This window comes from Eurosta solidaginis, chromosome 3, assembly GCF_040869045.1.
Source record: "Eurosta solidaginis isolate ZX-2024a chromosome 3, ASM4086904v1, whole genome shotgun sequence".
NCBI lineage: Eukaryota > Metazoa > Arthropoda > Insecta > Diptera > Tephritidae > Eurosta > Eurosta solidaginis.
Window position 1 is genome coordinate 193,859,600 of NC_090321.1, and position 16,218 is coordinate 193,875,817.

At 40.1% G+C, this 16,218-nt stretch overlaps 1 protein-coding gene across 4 annotated transcripts in view; it reads left to right on the plus strand.

Annotated features, from left to right (window-relative positions):
- The window catches only part of 14-3-3zeta (tyrosine 3-monooxygenase/tryptophan 5-monooxygenase activation protein zeta), a 126,421-nt gene that overhangs the window by 43,583 nt on the left and 66,620 nt on the right, over positions 1–16,218 (plus strand). Inside the window, exon 2 of one of the 4 annotated variants that reach the window (XM_067774427.1) lies at positions 1,919–1,997. The exons of the other annotated variants lie outside the window; for them this stretch is intronic. The gene's annotated coding sequence lies outside the window, so the exon portion shown is untranslated. The remainder of the gene's footprint in view (positions 1–1,918; positions 1,998–16,218) is intronic. 4 annotated transcript variants of the gene reach the window in all.

A 16,218-nucleotide genomic window follows, 5' to 3' on the forward strand; every position in this document is an offset into this window, starting at 1 on the left:
TTTGAAGCCAAGAGTATACCCATCTTTTCTCCTCTCACAGCTAAAATGGCTTTCCTCATACTCTCGGCATCCCATTTTCGAATATTGCCTTTCTTGGGCATGATCTAACAAAATACAGAAAATACATCACTTGTTTGTTGTTAACAGGTTAGGAGTTTAATGTGATATACCATATCACATTAGACGACTAAGGCTATATCACATTAGCCGAATTTAACTTTTTTTATATTTAATTTGTTTTTAAAAATTCCACTTCACTTTATTGAAAACTTACCTGATCTACAGCTAAATAGACTCGCGTTAATGGAAAACTAAATATTATTTTAAAAAAATTTGTGTTAAATTCAAAGAAATCGATTTGCAAAGTACGCACTTAAATAATTACGACCCCACCACTCAATGAACTTTTTCGCAATGAGAACAAACGAAGCATTCGTCAGCATATATAATTCTGCTGCAGCAGTTTTCTTCCATTATGCCTACTTTAAACAGCAAGTTCTTGTTGAAGCATGCATAGTTCAGAAAATAAGCGGGTATATCACATTACCCTCCCATATCACAATACCTGAAGTTACTCTACTTACATAGCATAGCAGGGCACAGCAACATTGCTCTCACAAACAATATCTGTTCAATGAGATTTGCGTGTACTTGATTAGACTATGCAGTGCATTGCATTGCATTGCATGGAAGTATGTTGAATTTTGATTTTCATGTTTGTGCTATGCGCGCGATTCTCTCACTCCCGTGCTGTTAACATTGTTATTGCAAAGAGTGGAAAAATGAGCAACACTCAGAGTAGCACATATTGCTTGCTTGTGGTTGTGTATATTTTACATACAAACTTTATTTATGTGTTTGCTTGCCCTTGTCAGCGATAGTCTATGTACGCTACGTAAAGTATAATCACGTTTATGTTTCACATGCTATGTACTGTTTTGTCATGCAATGCACTGTAAGTATAACTGACCCTTTAATCGAAATCAATGAAAATTTTCTTTTGACTTGACATTCTTCTGCACGGCGAATTGGTTGAATTCGCTTTGCCACCACCTGGTATGGATTCGCCTTGATAGCGACGGTATTGGACTAAATAAAAAAAATCAGATCTCAGAGCAGACAGCTTAAAGCGCGGTAAATTTTTATTGACTTTTTATGTGACAGTTTTTATTTTATGTAAATCTGATCATCGTGGTATAAATGTCCGTGATTTATGATAATCATAGAAGTGGCATCCGTGTTACTGTGATTGTGATATCGGCGTGACCTTGGAAGGAATAACCGTGACTGCCTGATTGCGACAGCATCTGCTTCCCTTTCCCAATCACGCTTACCATTAAAAGCAATTACAGACACAAACAAAGCTCCCAACACATCATTCTATGATACAATGAGCAAGTTACGTAAACCAAAGAAGTTGAACTTGCAGTGTACCAGTTTTTTTTTGAGTCCAGAAGAACAAATCGGAGAAGTTGCGGGATTGGCCAACATAAAAGCTGGCTAATAGCCCGAATCTCCATCTTTACATCCAAAACTTTATTTATAGATTTGGATTCCAAATAAGAGCGAAAAAGGGACCCGTACATAAAAACAGCAATTAGAAATAATATATGATTAATGTGTACACTGGAAATTGTGTAAACTTTAGAATTTTGATTCCGCAAAGAACAACTGTGACAAAGAAAACTCACTGATAAAAACTTCGTGATTTTTCTATTATGGACAGTCAAAACTCACACGCATTGTTGCAGAATGACTTTTTTGTTTTCATGACGTTTGATAAATACTTTCTCACTGACATATGACATTCAGCTCTTATTCAGCAAAACAGTATGCTAAATACCATACAGCACAGCATGATAATGTTCAGTATAAATTTTGTGTGCAAATGAGTTTTTAATCACTGTACATTTTTCAGTTTTTCACAGTGAGAGAACTCCACCCCTAATGCACTTCCCGGAATTGTGTGATAAAAATGTGCCTATAATCTTCACCAGGTAAAAATATGCAACTTAAATTGTTTTTACGTTATTTCGTGTTGTCAACTCGAAGTTATAGACGATCAAACTACAGAGATTCACAGTTGTGAACACGAAAATATCAGTAACAATTATCACCTAATTTGATACCAACGTCCCTAACACCCCTCTCATTATGGTCCACCCCTGTTGAAACAGTAAGTTTCCTTGGACTCCCGTTAGAGAATATTGATGACAATTTGTGATAGGTCGCACCTATTGGATGGGGCGAAGCACTGCTACAACAACAACAACAACAACCTAATTTGATATTACTTTATTTAATTTTAATAATTTTCAAAAAAAACACGACCTAAAACGTTTTTGAAAATATTTGTAAATTTCAATCAGTTTTGGGATGACAAATACAAATTTGAAATCTCTCAAAAATCGCATCAGTGTGTGAAATTTTTTTCGAAATAGCTTTTTATAGATTTTCTTGCATTAAAACAATTTTTACACTTTGTGTGTAAGAATATCTAAAAAACATCAGGACAGGTATGCTGAGCGACTTGTAGAGCGTGATTTTTGTTCAAGACATGACTACTTTTTAATTGCCTATGAAGAGACGAAGTCCTTCCCAGTCTCAAATTCATTCAATTCAATTTATCAACAGTGACGAGGCTATCAAGGCGCCGATTCTTTCTTGGATAACTTTGTCTCATTTACCGCAAGACTAAATTTTTCGCACCTTTATCTAGGGCGGCCCACGTGGTGTGATGGTAGCGTGCTCCGCTATCCACACCGAAAATCCTGGGTTCACGCCCCGGGTAAAGCAACATCAGAATTTTAGAAACAGGTTTTTTCAATTAATAATAATAACTTATAATAAGTTGTGCTATCGCGGTTTAGTTCTGCTGCTAGAACTATCTTACCCAGGATTATGTCAAACACACGAAAAACAATCGCCTTGCCTGAAGGCTCGTTTAGTTTCGAACGGCTCGAAGAGGTCCTTCCCAATCCTTACTTGTGTTGCTCGACGTCATTTGGCAGATCAATATTAACTTTGCACGGAACCTAAATTCAGACATAGCAGCATACCAGCCATCTCTTTTCGCGCTATCAATGGTTGTTTTGAAATTGACAAAAAAATGGCGAGTGTCGATTCTTTTATCGTGTGTCTTCTCCAGGATTTAGGGCATCGTGAAGATCTGGTCGATATTAGATTTGCCAGGTCTGAAGCCACACAGTGAAGGTCCAATCAGTTCTTTGACTTTGGGCTTCAGCCGGTCGCACAGTAGGCTAGATAGATCCTTGTATGCGATATTAAACAAGCTGATTCCGCGGTAATTGGCGCGGTTTGTGGTATCGACTTTCTTTTGGTTTGGGTAGAGCATACCTAAATTCCAATCTGGAGACATACGCTCATCCGACCATATTTTGTATAGGAGTTGATGTATACTCTTTACCAACTCTTCGCCCCCCTTTATGAACAGGTCGGCGGGTAGTCCGTCATTTCTCGGCGCCATGTTATTCTTTAGCCTAGATATTGCCATTCTCACTTCGTCTTAGTCGGGTGCCGGAACCACGTTTCGTAAACGGCGATTATGGTATCGGGAAGACGTTTTACCCCACAACTTAGCAACATTTCAACACTAAAAAGCTTTTTAGATTAGGTATTACCTCTAAAAACGCCCGCTGTTGTTATTGTTTCACATCAATGACTACAGATTAGTAGCTTTGTATGTTCATATTGAATAAATGAATGGTGCTTTTCACATTTTCCGTTTCAAGTTTTTTTATTCCATTTTCTTAATCATCATAGTCAGTTTTCAATTAAGTTTAAATTTTGTTTTATTTTCATTTTCATTGATCTTGACGGTTCACGTGTTTATGATTTTAATAAGCAATTTTGCTTATTTATGGAAATGTGCATAACAGTAGTGGTCAGATAAATGTTACGAAGTAGCTATTCATAAGAAAGAAAACAACTTCTTTGTCTGGAGTGAAGAACATCAGAACAAAAAAAAATCGAACGTAAAAAAAATAAAACAAGTAAGGACGGGACTGTCTTCGGCTGTGCCGAAGACTTCATACCTTTCATGAATGGGGCTGAACAATAATCTTATCGTATCGTTCGTAATCTCCAAATAATAGGATGAATAAGATAGGAAATATATAGTGAACAGATGTACATACATACCTAAACGATTTTTAAGATAAATATAAAATAAAAAATGGCAAAAACCCCCTTATCTGAACGATCGGTTGTATGGGATATATATTATATATAGCTCCGATCGAAATGATTTTTACAGGAAATCTTCTATGATATATTAGAATATATATCACCAAGGTTCACGTTTTTATATTGGAAACTAAGGGAGAAATGGTTAAAAATCTTTCTATCTGAACGATCGGTTGTATGGGATAGGTATATACTATATACATATAGCTCCGATCAAAGTGATTTTTTCAGGAAATCTTCTATGATATATTAGAATAAATATCACCAAGTTAAACCTTTTTATATTGGAAATTAAGGGAGAAATGGCAAAAATCTTTCTATCTGAACGATCGGTTGTATGGGATATATAATATATATAGCTCCGATCAAAATAATTTTTTCAGAATATCTTCTATGACATATTAGAATATATGTATATCACCGAGTTCACGTTTATACTTTCTAAATTGCGGCAGAAATTACCAAAATCGTCTTATCTGAACGATCGGTTGTATGGGAGATATATGTTATAGTGGTCCGATCCTACCGGATCCGACAAATGTCTAATATCATACAAAAATGCATCTTGTGCCAAATTTCATTGAGATATCTCAAAATTTGAGGGACTAGTTTACGTTCAAACAGACAGACGGACGGACAGACGGACATGGCTATATCAATTCAGTTCGTCGCCCTGATCAATTCGGTATACTTAATGGTGAGTCTATCTTCTATATTTCTCAACGTTACAAACATCGGACCAAAGTTAATATACCATTTCATGTTCATGAAAGGTATAAAAAAAGGAAAAATAATAATAAAAGAAGGAAAAAAATAAAAAAAACCTAAAGGAAAAAATTAGAGAAAAAACATGCAAGAAAATAATAGCAAAAACAATGAAAATAAAAGAAATAAAATTATGGAAAAATATATAACAAACTATTAAAAAAAAAAAAATAACAAAACACGGAAGTTATGGGCTCAATTCTTTGGACAAATAGCAACAGTCTGTTATGGAAGACTGTTGTTGTTGTTGTTATTGTAGTGATAAGGTCACTCCCCGACGGCTTTGGGGAGTGTTATCGATGTGATGGTCCTTTGCCGGATACAGATCCGGTACGCTCCGGTAACACAGCACCATTAAGGTGCTAGCCCGACCATCTCGGGAACGATTTATATGGCCACATTAAACCTTCTGGCCATCCCTCCCTCTCCACCATGAGGAGCTTGGGGTCACCAGAGCCTCGTCTGTTAGTGAAACGGGATTCGCCGCTCGAAGGTGAGGTTGACAATTGGGTTGGAGAATGTATATATTGCGCTACACAACCCCTTGAATTTTACGGAATACTGCCGAGTTCACTTATGCATATTTTAAAGCTAATGTAAATATCGCAACATTAAGGGTTAACGCACAAGTCTACACTACTGTAATTGCCATTTCCTTTTATGCTATGTCCAAGGTTGCCATTTTGGTCCATTTGGACCAAAAATGGTCCTTTCCAACCCCATTTGGTCCGCTGGTCTCTCATTGACCCTTATCTAATTTTCAATTTACCATACTAGATTTCTTACGAAAAAAATTCTGTCATTAAAATGTAGCAGAATAATAACACTTCACCTGGCAGATAGTTTACAAAAGTGCTGGATCTTGAAGCAAACCCGTTTTCGTTAATCGTTGATGAAGCAAGCGGCCTATCTATTTTACTTGTTGGCTCACTCTGGAAGAGTGCAATCAGAAAAGGTTTGTTTGCCTAGATCATACCATTAATATGAAGCACATTTTGAGTAATTCTAGGTATGTACAAGGATTATCATATATATGATTTCTAATTGCTGTTTTTATGTACGGGTTCCTTTTTCGCTCTTATTTGGAATCCAAATCTATACATAAAGTTTTGGTTGTAAAGATGAAAATTCGGGCTATTAGCGAGCTTTGGGCAATTTTGGTCGCAGTGCTTTTCTTTAGCTATATTTTATTAAAATAATTTGTTAAAAATGAACGATTGTGAGCACAGAAAGAAATCTATTTGTACTATGGCACTATTGTGAATATTTGCACTGCATTACCGGTAGCGCAAGCTGTAAGTTTTAATTGATTGAAAGAACAGCTGATTTCTGTTGATATTTGATAAGAGACTTTTATATTTCTTGCGCAAGATGCGCACGGGCCCGGCTCGTATCAAAATATTGGATATTTAAGCAATTTCAGTGTACATAATTTAGAAATGTTTTTTAAAGCGATAACATTATAAACGCTTTGTGCCAAATTACTCCCCTTGGAGAAAAGACCCCAGACTACCCAAATAACGTTGTTAACTAATTTCTCGTACCTAGTTAAATGTGATCAAAATTCCATTACTAGACAGTTTAAATTTTTCAATGGTTAATCTAAGGGCTGTGGCTGGATTCCATTACTGTGAGTTTTTCAATTATAAATTTTTCTCAAAAAATTATATGAAAAAAAGTGTACATTTCAAAACTGGTCTTTACTGAATGTAGGCCATAGATGGGAAAATTGAAGCGTGAGGGTGTATTGGCAAACGGAAGAGTAAAGAATTAAATTTGCTTACCATTAAAAAAAAAAAACTGGTCTTTACTGAATGTAGGCCATAGATGGGAAAATTGAAGCGTGAGGGTGTATTGGCAAACGGAAGAGTAAAAAATTAAATTTGCTTACCATTAAAAAAAAAATTGGAATACCCAGCTATTGGAAAAACATTTTTAGAACAGATATTGTGATAAAACCGAGCTATGGAGTAATTTAGTTTAAAAAAAATAAGAATTTTACGTAAATGAAACTGGTCCCGTATTACGAGTTACTATCAGCGACTGAAAACTATTTTCACTTAAGCGATAACTATGCAAAGTTATTGATCTAACTAGTATTATTTGTCGCGACTTCGAATATGCCATTAACCTGATGCCTCCTTTCAGAGCTATTGTGATTTGAAAAATTAGTTTCGGCCACGGATCGTAACACGTAATACGGGGCCTGAACTAGTTTGGCGTGCGTCACGGGGTTTCTTTAAGGGTTTTCGTTCAAACATACATTTATATAAGGCTTTTTGTTAAAATGAAAGTGGGTGGGTGTGACATTGTACTTGACCACAACCTGACTTAAATATGATACAATGAATTTGACACATTTGTGAATTTTTACAAACCAATTAAAGAATAAAAAAATTGGTGCATTTCTTTGAGATTTGGTCCTTTTTTTTCGATGAATTTCGGTCCCAAATGAAAACATGGTGTGGCAACCGTGGCTATGTCCGTAAACTTAACATTTCCGTAACTAATAACTCGACTAGTGCAGTTTTACACCGTCGCTCAGTAAACTTTCGCTAAAGTTATTCCGCATATTAATACCCCTTTTCAACCCGCTTATAACCTTTGTAAAAGTTAATATTTAATTGTTTAATAAAGTGAAGTGAATTACTAGATATATCGCGTTTTATTTGAACAATTAATTTGCAAAGGATTCCGACGCCACAAAGACTTTTGTGTAAACTATGTCAACCGATTTCAACCTCTCTCAAAGAGGTTCCCAAATTCAAAAAATTTTTTTTTTAAATTTAAAGATGTTTGTCCAACAAAATATAAATTTAAAGTATCTAAAAACGCGTTTAGTTTAACTCTTACACACCAAAATATAAAGTGCAGTATTAACACTTTTTGGAATAATAACCAAACTAATTTAAAATAGTGCAATGTGAAAATGCAAACTAATTTTGGATCCACGGTGTTTTTACGCTTTTTTTTTTTACTTTCTTCAAAGGATGATCATTTATAAAATATTATTATAGACACAATCTATGTAGTATAAATGGATGATGGCAATGTTTTTTTTTGTTTTGAAAATTAACAAAATAAAAGTAAACGTAAGTTCTGCATATTTTTTGAAAATATAAAAGTGCATATTTATTTGACCATCACTGTATACATATGTGCGCATGGCAATTATATTGACACAATGACCTCGGAAATTGTGCATCTTTGTTCAACTTTTGCATAATTTCCATACAGCCATTATCTGATTCAAACTGTCGCTTGTGTGCAACCAACAATTCAAAGAGATGGTAGCAAGAGCCAATAGTTTTCAATTGTATCTAAGCTTAAGGTGTTTTGAGGACGAGACGTTATTGAGCCACATCATATTGGTGTGAACATTCCTTATTTTGGCGGCTGCCGTGGTGTGATGGTAACGTGCTCCGCTAGAAACAATTAGAAGGAATTTTTTCTAAGCGGGCCCGCTCCTCGACAGTTTTTGGGCAAGCACTCCCAGTTTATGCTAGTGTAAAAGTTACGTGGTTACCGGTCATGGAAGACCCAAGCCCACGGTGTACTTAAACATTAACAATATCCGTTGATCACAGGCCCATTGATTCTGATTGATTTTGTTTTGTCAATATCTGATTAAGGTATCAATCAGTACGAGATATGTATTTGTTTTTCACAATTTAGGAATGTGACCAACCTCTTCTGCCCAGCCGTTGCAACAATGTATGATACATTGTTGACGACAAACTGCCTTTCCTTCGATATTGCTTAAGACGGTACTTCCTTGACCAAAGCTATGCACCTTCTTGCGCTTTATTTTTGCTTCAATTTTCACTCCAATTATTATTCCAGATTTCGTTCCAATTTCCATTCCCAATTTCATTCCAATTTCAACCACAATTGACGGCTGTGATCAACCTTTTCTTCTCATAGACTTGTTTGCAACGCGCACCTGCCTCAACAATATCTTCGCAAAGTAGTTCGTCCACTGCTGTCAACCAACATACTCAGCCGATTTCTCAACATCTTCCGTCAATTCTCGCCACAGTTTTGGATGTTGTTGTTGTTTTTGTTGTAGCAATGCTCGCCCCACCTAATAGCCGCGACCGATCAATCCTCTAACGGGAGTCCAAGGAAACTTGCCGTTTCAACAGGGGTGGACCATAAGGAAAGGGGTGTTAGAGGCGTTGGTTCCACCTTACAATTGAAGAGATGGTTGGTGTCATGTGGGGACACGTTGCAAGCGGGGCATACATTTTGTATGTCGGGGTTGATTCTGGATAGGTAAGAGTTTAACCTGTTACAGTATCCAGAACGAAGTTGAGCAAGAGTGACACGCGTTTCCCTGGGGAGTATGCGTTCCTCTTCCGCAAGTTTTGGATAATTTTCGTTAAGCACTGGATTCACCGGGCAATTCCCGGCATAAAGGTCCAACGCCTGTTTATGGAGTTCACCAAGGACCTGCTTGTGTTTTTTCACTTCATACGGCTGGGTTCTCAGGTGCCGTATTTCCTCAAAATGCTTACGGAGATGACTCCTTAAGCCCCTAGGCGGTGCTGGTTCATCAATCAGATGTCTGTTGGGATGCCCAGGTTTCTGGGTATTCAACAGGAACTGTTTGGTCAGCATCTCATTTCTCTCCCTGATGGGGAGTATTCTCGCCTCATTATGCAGATGGTGTTCTGGGGACATAAGAAGACAGCCCGTGGCGATTCTGAGAGCAGTATTTTGGCAGGCCTGTAGTTTCTTCCAGTGGGTGATTTTTAGGCTTGGCGACCATATGGGTGACGCGTAGCACGTAATCGGCTGGCTAATTGCTTTGTATGTAGTCATGAGCGTTTCTTTATCTTTTCCCCAAGTACTGCCAGCGAGGGATTTGAGGATTTTGTTACGGCTCTGAATTCTCGAAACAATTGCGGCTGCGTGCTCACCAAAATGTAGATCCTGATCAAACGTCACACCCAAGATTTTGGGGTGTAGGACAGTCGGTAGCGTAGTGCCATCGACGTGGATGTTCAAAATGGTCGACATTTTGTAAATAAGGTCGCATAAGATTTAGTCGGTGATAATGCCAGGTTTCGCGAGGCGAAAAAACTGGAGAGATCAGGGAGGTAGCCGTTTATTTTATTGCATAGCGCATCGATCTTTGGGCCTGGGCCTGTGGCCATTATTGTGCAGTCATCGGCGTAGGAAACGATTGTGACTCCTTCCGGTGGTGAAGGTAGCTTAGATATGTAGAAATTAAACAAAAGTGGGGATAGGACACCACCCTGTGGCACCCCTTGTTTAATTCTCCTTGGTTTTGATGTTTCGTTTCTAAATTGCACCGATGCCTGCCGACCACCCAGATAATTTGCAGTCCACCTTTTAAGACATGGGGGAAGGGTAGACCCTTCCAGGTCCTGCAGTAACGAGCCATGGTTGACCGTATCGAAAGCTTTTAATAGGTCTAGCGCTACGAGTACTGTTCTATGGTGGGGGTATTGATTTAAACCGCAATTTATCTGGGTGCTAATGGCATTTAGCGCGGTGGTAGTGCTATGGAGTTTTCTGAAGCCATGCTGATGAGGGGCTAGCTGCAAATTTGCTTGGAAATAGGGGAGCAAAATGGATTCAAGCGTCTTTGCCACTGGCGATAGGAGAGATATCGGACGATACGACTCACCTATGTTAGCTGGTTTCCCAGGCTTTAGTAGCGGGACCACCTTGGCCATTTTCCATTTCTCAGGTATGACAAAGGTGGAAAGAGACAGATTGAAGATATGCGTTAAATATTTGAAACCCTCTTTCCCTAGGCTTTTAAGCATCGGCATGGCTATGCCGTCTGGGCCCACTGCTTTGGATGGTTTAGCACGACCAATGGCGTCCTCAACCTCTTTAGCGGTGATGGTGATTGGTGACGCGCTGAATTTGTGTTTATGTGCGTGTCTATTGGCTATCCGTCTATCTTTGTCGACCGTAGGATGCATTATATATTGTCGGCAGAAAGCGCTCGCGCATTTTTTCGCGTCCGACAGCACTTTGTCGCCAAAGGCGATGGAAACTTTGTCTTTGTGTTTAGTCGGATTCGATAGGGACTTTACGGTGGACCAAAGTTTACCCACACCGGTAGAGAGGTTACAACCTCTTAGGTGCTCCTCCCATTTCGCCCGCTTGTGTTCATCCACAAGCAATCTGATGCGTTGGTTTATATCCCTTATTTGGGGGTCGCCTGGATCAAGCTGTCGTATAAGGTCACGTTCTCTCGCTAAGTTTGCGGCCTCCGCCGGGAAGTGGGCCGGATTTCGGGAATTCTCCCGGCGGGAATGAAATGTGCCGAGGCGGATTTAATGACCTTACGGAAGGCACGCTCCCCTTGGCGGGCATCAGTCGGGATAGGGAGGGCAGCAAAGCGGCTGTCTGTAAAGGATTTATATTCTTCCCACTTTCCTTTTTTGAAGTTTATGAAAGTGCGTTTTTCAGTGACGATGAAGTCGGCGGTACGCGCAAGCGAAATAAGTATGGGCAGGTGGTCGGATGCCAATGTTACCATCGGCTGCCAGTTGACGCAGTTTAAGAGTTCTGCGCTCACGATTGAGATATCTGGCGAGCTGTGACAGCTTCCTACCATACGTGTGGGGGCGTCTCCGTTTATTGTGCAGAACGTCGTTTCTTCTATTTGATCCGCCAACATCTCACCCCTACTGTCCGCCCGAAAGTTTGAATGCCATAGATCATGATGGGCATTGAAATCACCTAAGATAATGCGATTGTTGCCAGTGAGTAAGGCCCTGATATTAGGGCGGTATCCACTGGGGCAACAGGTGGCAGGAGGGATGTAGATGTTGATGATTTCTAGGTTTGCACCGCCTGACCGGACAGATAAGCCTTGACGTTCTAAGACATTGTCCCTGCGGTCGATGCCAGGATCAAATATATAATATTGCACATAGTGGTGTATGATAAACGCAAGACCGCCTCCATTTCCGCTCTCGCGATCTTTCCTGTGGACGTTATACCCAGAGCAGGTCTGCAATGCAGATCTTGCTGTGAGTTTAGTCTCTTGAATCGCAGCAATGCGGATGTTGTGCCACTTCATGAAATGGACTATCTCCGTAATCTTCCCAGTTAGTCCATTACAGTTTAACTGCAGGATTCTGAAGTGAATAAGAGGAGACGTCGGCACTCTGGGGGTAAGTGACGGGTGACTACGCCTGGGTTGTGGAAGGCCAGGACGCAATTGCTGTTGTGGCCCTGGGACTGGGCGTCCTTGGGCAAGCATTGGTGTACCCGGATGATTTGGGTTTGCGACCTGGCAACATGGCGCGATGAAACCCGTCAGGGGGTTGCTGTCGCGGAGACCAGAACATCTGGGAAAGTGGCACCACCCAAGGCAGGTGCTGCATTGGGCGGATGTCGCAAACCTATATATTCTGTGCTGGCAGACGGTGCAAACGGAGGTAGGGACTAAGAGTCTGTTTCCCTGACCTGCACGATTGCTGCCGGAAAAGAGGGTGGGAGAAGACGGGGGCAGGGGCTGAAGCTCAGCATTGCTACCAACTCTACTACGAAGGTAGTAGTTATGAGTGGTATCAGCTGTTTGAGTTGTTGGCGCCGTGGGGCGCGAGCAGCAGCGGGTACTTGTTGTGGCTTGCTGAGCAGCGGGGCTGCTGGAAGGTAGTGGGGGGGGGGGGGGGGGGCGCTAAGGCGTAGAATACGGGACGCCCTTGGGCGTGAACAGCAAGGAGCCACAAAAGATTTATAAAAGTTACGTGGACGTCGGGTTTTGGGATCAAGCCCAGAACAACCTGTCCGATGCAACCATCCCTTACACGAGACACACTGAACAGAGTATGACCGTCCTAAAAAGATTCTTTTCCGGTAGATGCAGCAAAACCATTTCTCAGGACCGGGGTCAGGAGACGGACCCGGATTGGATTCGATGCCTTCCCGGAGTAAGAGAATATGGAGCAGTCCTGTTGCAAGGAGCTGCTGGGAGGATGACAATTTGTGGGAGGGACGAAACAAATTAGATGGGGTCACACTGAAGTGACAGTCCTTGGTCGGGAAAAATCCCGAGTCGCTCCGGTACATAGAACCGACTGCCTTGGGAAGCGTACAGTTTTGGATGTGGCCACCCGTTCTACGAAAGCATTCTTTCTTAACGTAGCCTAAGGCAGCTTCAAACATCTGAAAAGACAAGATGAGCACTGGCCCACTCTTACAATTATCGATAGCTTTTAGGTGACGACAGGCATGCGTTTCTCCGCTTGCGCACCGTTTTTTCTCCGGTTGTCACAATTATGGGATGTGGCCAAACTTTTCATCTGCCCCTCAGGGTCAGTTTTCAATGATTGAGGTTTACCGAGACAAGCAAGAGACCGAATTCCCCTGGGTTGGAGTCCCAGGGGAAGACTTTATTGTCTACTCAGAGCTAGTCTATAAGTGAACTCTTTGGGTTGAAACCACAGCCGCCGCGATTCTCCCACAAGAGGGCCGTACCCAAGGACAGGAGGTGAGGCCTGAATACAAGCATCACGCGATGCAGTGTATCAGGTCACAACTGGCTTTTCCTGCTCCCCGCGTGTACAGTTATTAACGACCGTGGTAGGGTCGCGCAGGTGATAAGCCGCGTCGACTCTGCTCCCTGTCGAGTAAAGACACCTTACTCATGGATTGGTTAGCCATGGTCGCTTTTTACGATCGGTATACCTACCGCGGATATATTCTTCACCCCTAGCCCGCAGGGGGAACTCCCAGTGTATTTCTGCCATGAAAAGCTCTCAGTTAAAACTCATCGCTTAAGAAATATTTGGATTTATTTCTTTTGCAAGGAAATAGCAGAAGCCAAAAAATGTTGGCGTTTCACGACGCATAGTGATCTATGCACAGTACAGAAAAGAATATTGAATTTCAATTGAATTTGATAAATGTTTAACTTTGTGTGTTTGTCCTCCTGCCGAAATGTCACTTTTTCCTTTATAAACAATGCATAATCAATTATTTCTTATCAAAACCAGAGTTTTCGGGGGAATTATTTACTAAAAATCCTTGGAAAATAGTAGTCGACATTTTTTAAGAGCTGCGTAGGTACTTCATAAGAAAAGATGGCAAATGACTTTTTTCTTAAGCATTGCTTGAGTGTCATTTTTTATAAATTTTTTGGTTTTCTTTAGAACTGCTTTAAATGGCAGTCAAGTCACTCATACGTCATGAAAACCTGTATACTAAAATTCTTAATCTGGTTCCCGAGTAGAATTATGTAACTTATACTATGTCTCCATGGCACCGACATTAAGTTGATTTCGGAAGATACTTAATTTCAGCCGAAATTACCTACCTCGAAATTAGCTAATTTCGTTATGTGAAAACTGTCAAACGAAATTAGGAATTCTTAATTTCATCGAAATTAGGTGCAATTTACTGAGCGACTCTGTGGTCGATTACAATTTACACAAAATAATCGATGGTCTGCCCGCACTAGCTGTCAAATTTCAAAAACATATGTTTATCTTGAATGTTTTAATTCGGCTGTGGGAAAAAATCGAAAACAAATGTCATTTGAAATTATGCAAAAGAAGAAGCAAAATCGTGTGGACAGGAATTTTATTTGCGAAATCATACTACCGAAATCGTGTACCGTGGAGACATAGTATTACAGCCCTATTCTGTGCACTTGACAAATTCACCATCTTGCTTATTTGTCAAGTTTGACAATTTATCAAGTAATTGCTATTCTATGTAAAAAATAAAAAGCTTTTTCGCTGACAAATTGTCAATAAGTCAAACGCTCTTGATAATTTAATTTATACGGATAAATTTAAATTAGAATTCTGTTTGTTTGCGATCGAGAGAAAATGGAAGAACATTTATTACTTTTGCTATTATTGTGGGAAGATCCTCCTGGGGTTTTTGGGGGTCATTTCGGGATGGTGTTTGAGACTCCCCCGGGGTCATTTAGGTTCGTTCTGGGATCTTTTTGGGGACTCTCGGGGTCATTTGGGGGACATTCCGGGATGGTTTGGGGACTCCATCGGGTCCTCCGGCGTCATTTAGTGGTCATCCGAACCATTCCCCAATGACCCCCAAAATGACCCCGAGGGAGTCCCCAAAAAGATCACGGATTGACCCCCAAATTACCCCGAGGGTATCCCAAAACCATCCCAGAATGTCCCCCAAATGACCCCGAGAGAGTCTCCAAAACGATCCTGGAATTACCCCCAAATGACCCCGAGAGATTCCCCAAAAATATCCCGGAACGACCCCTAAATGACCCCGGGAGGACGCGATGGAGTCCCCAAAACCATCCAGGAATGACCACCAAATGACCCCGAGGGAGTCTCCAAAGCCATGCCCCCGAAAAAACCCCGCGGATTATTTTTTCCTATTCCCATTTCGGGGTTAGCAGCATAAAATGAGACATATCGCTCCAATTGCTCATGCGTAGCACGTTCCACTTTTGATTTCCTTGAAAAAAAAAACATGATTTTAAAATATTTGTTACAAAAAATAATGAACAATATTTAATTCTTACGTTTATTCCATTTCGCGATTGTTGCACTAAACAGCTGATTTCTGTTTAATTTATTTAGGTCACCACAGTATGGTGAAAAGCACAGGTCGTAGAGCTTTTTAGAGTTGCAAATTATGCACAGAATAGAAATATTTGTCAACTTGATAAAAATCTTGATTACTTGTCAATTGAAAATTTGTCAAGTGCACAGAATAAGGCTGTTAATCTAAATTCATAATTCAAAATTATCGATAACAAACTTTCAGTGCTGAAATTCGCTAACATTTAACGATATTTGTGGATATTTTAACTAACGATTTTTCGTTAACGATTGTGCTATTAACTAAGTCAGTTTTAATATGGCTAATGTGGTGACCATTCACCTTTATTGTCATTAGGGTCGTCGTCATCACAAACGACGCCGACTAACGACGACGTGTTAAATTCGGTATTGCCATCGTCGTTTTCGATAACTATTGACGACTATCGACACATGTTTGGTATTGGCTAAGCAAATTTGCTGTCGTCGTCACCTTCACACGACGCCATTTTTGTCGACGCTGTTTTTACTTGAAAATGAGTGCGCAACAATTCGAGGTTCTTGTAGCTGAGCTAGAAAAAATCGGAGTTATTTCTGATTTTTTTCTATTGAGTCTAAGCTCCTCTTTATTATTTTCGTCATTAGAGCTCGCACTACTGTCATAATAAAACATTTTTGTAAAATCTTGAATTGAAACATTTAAATAAATCTCATATCAAAAAAT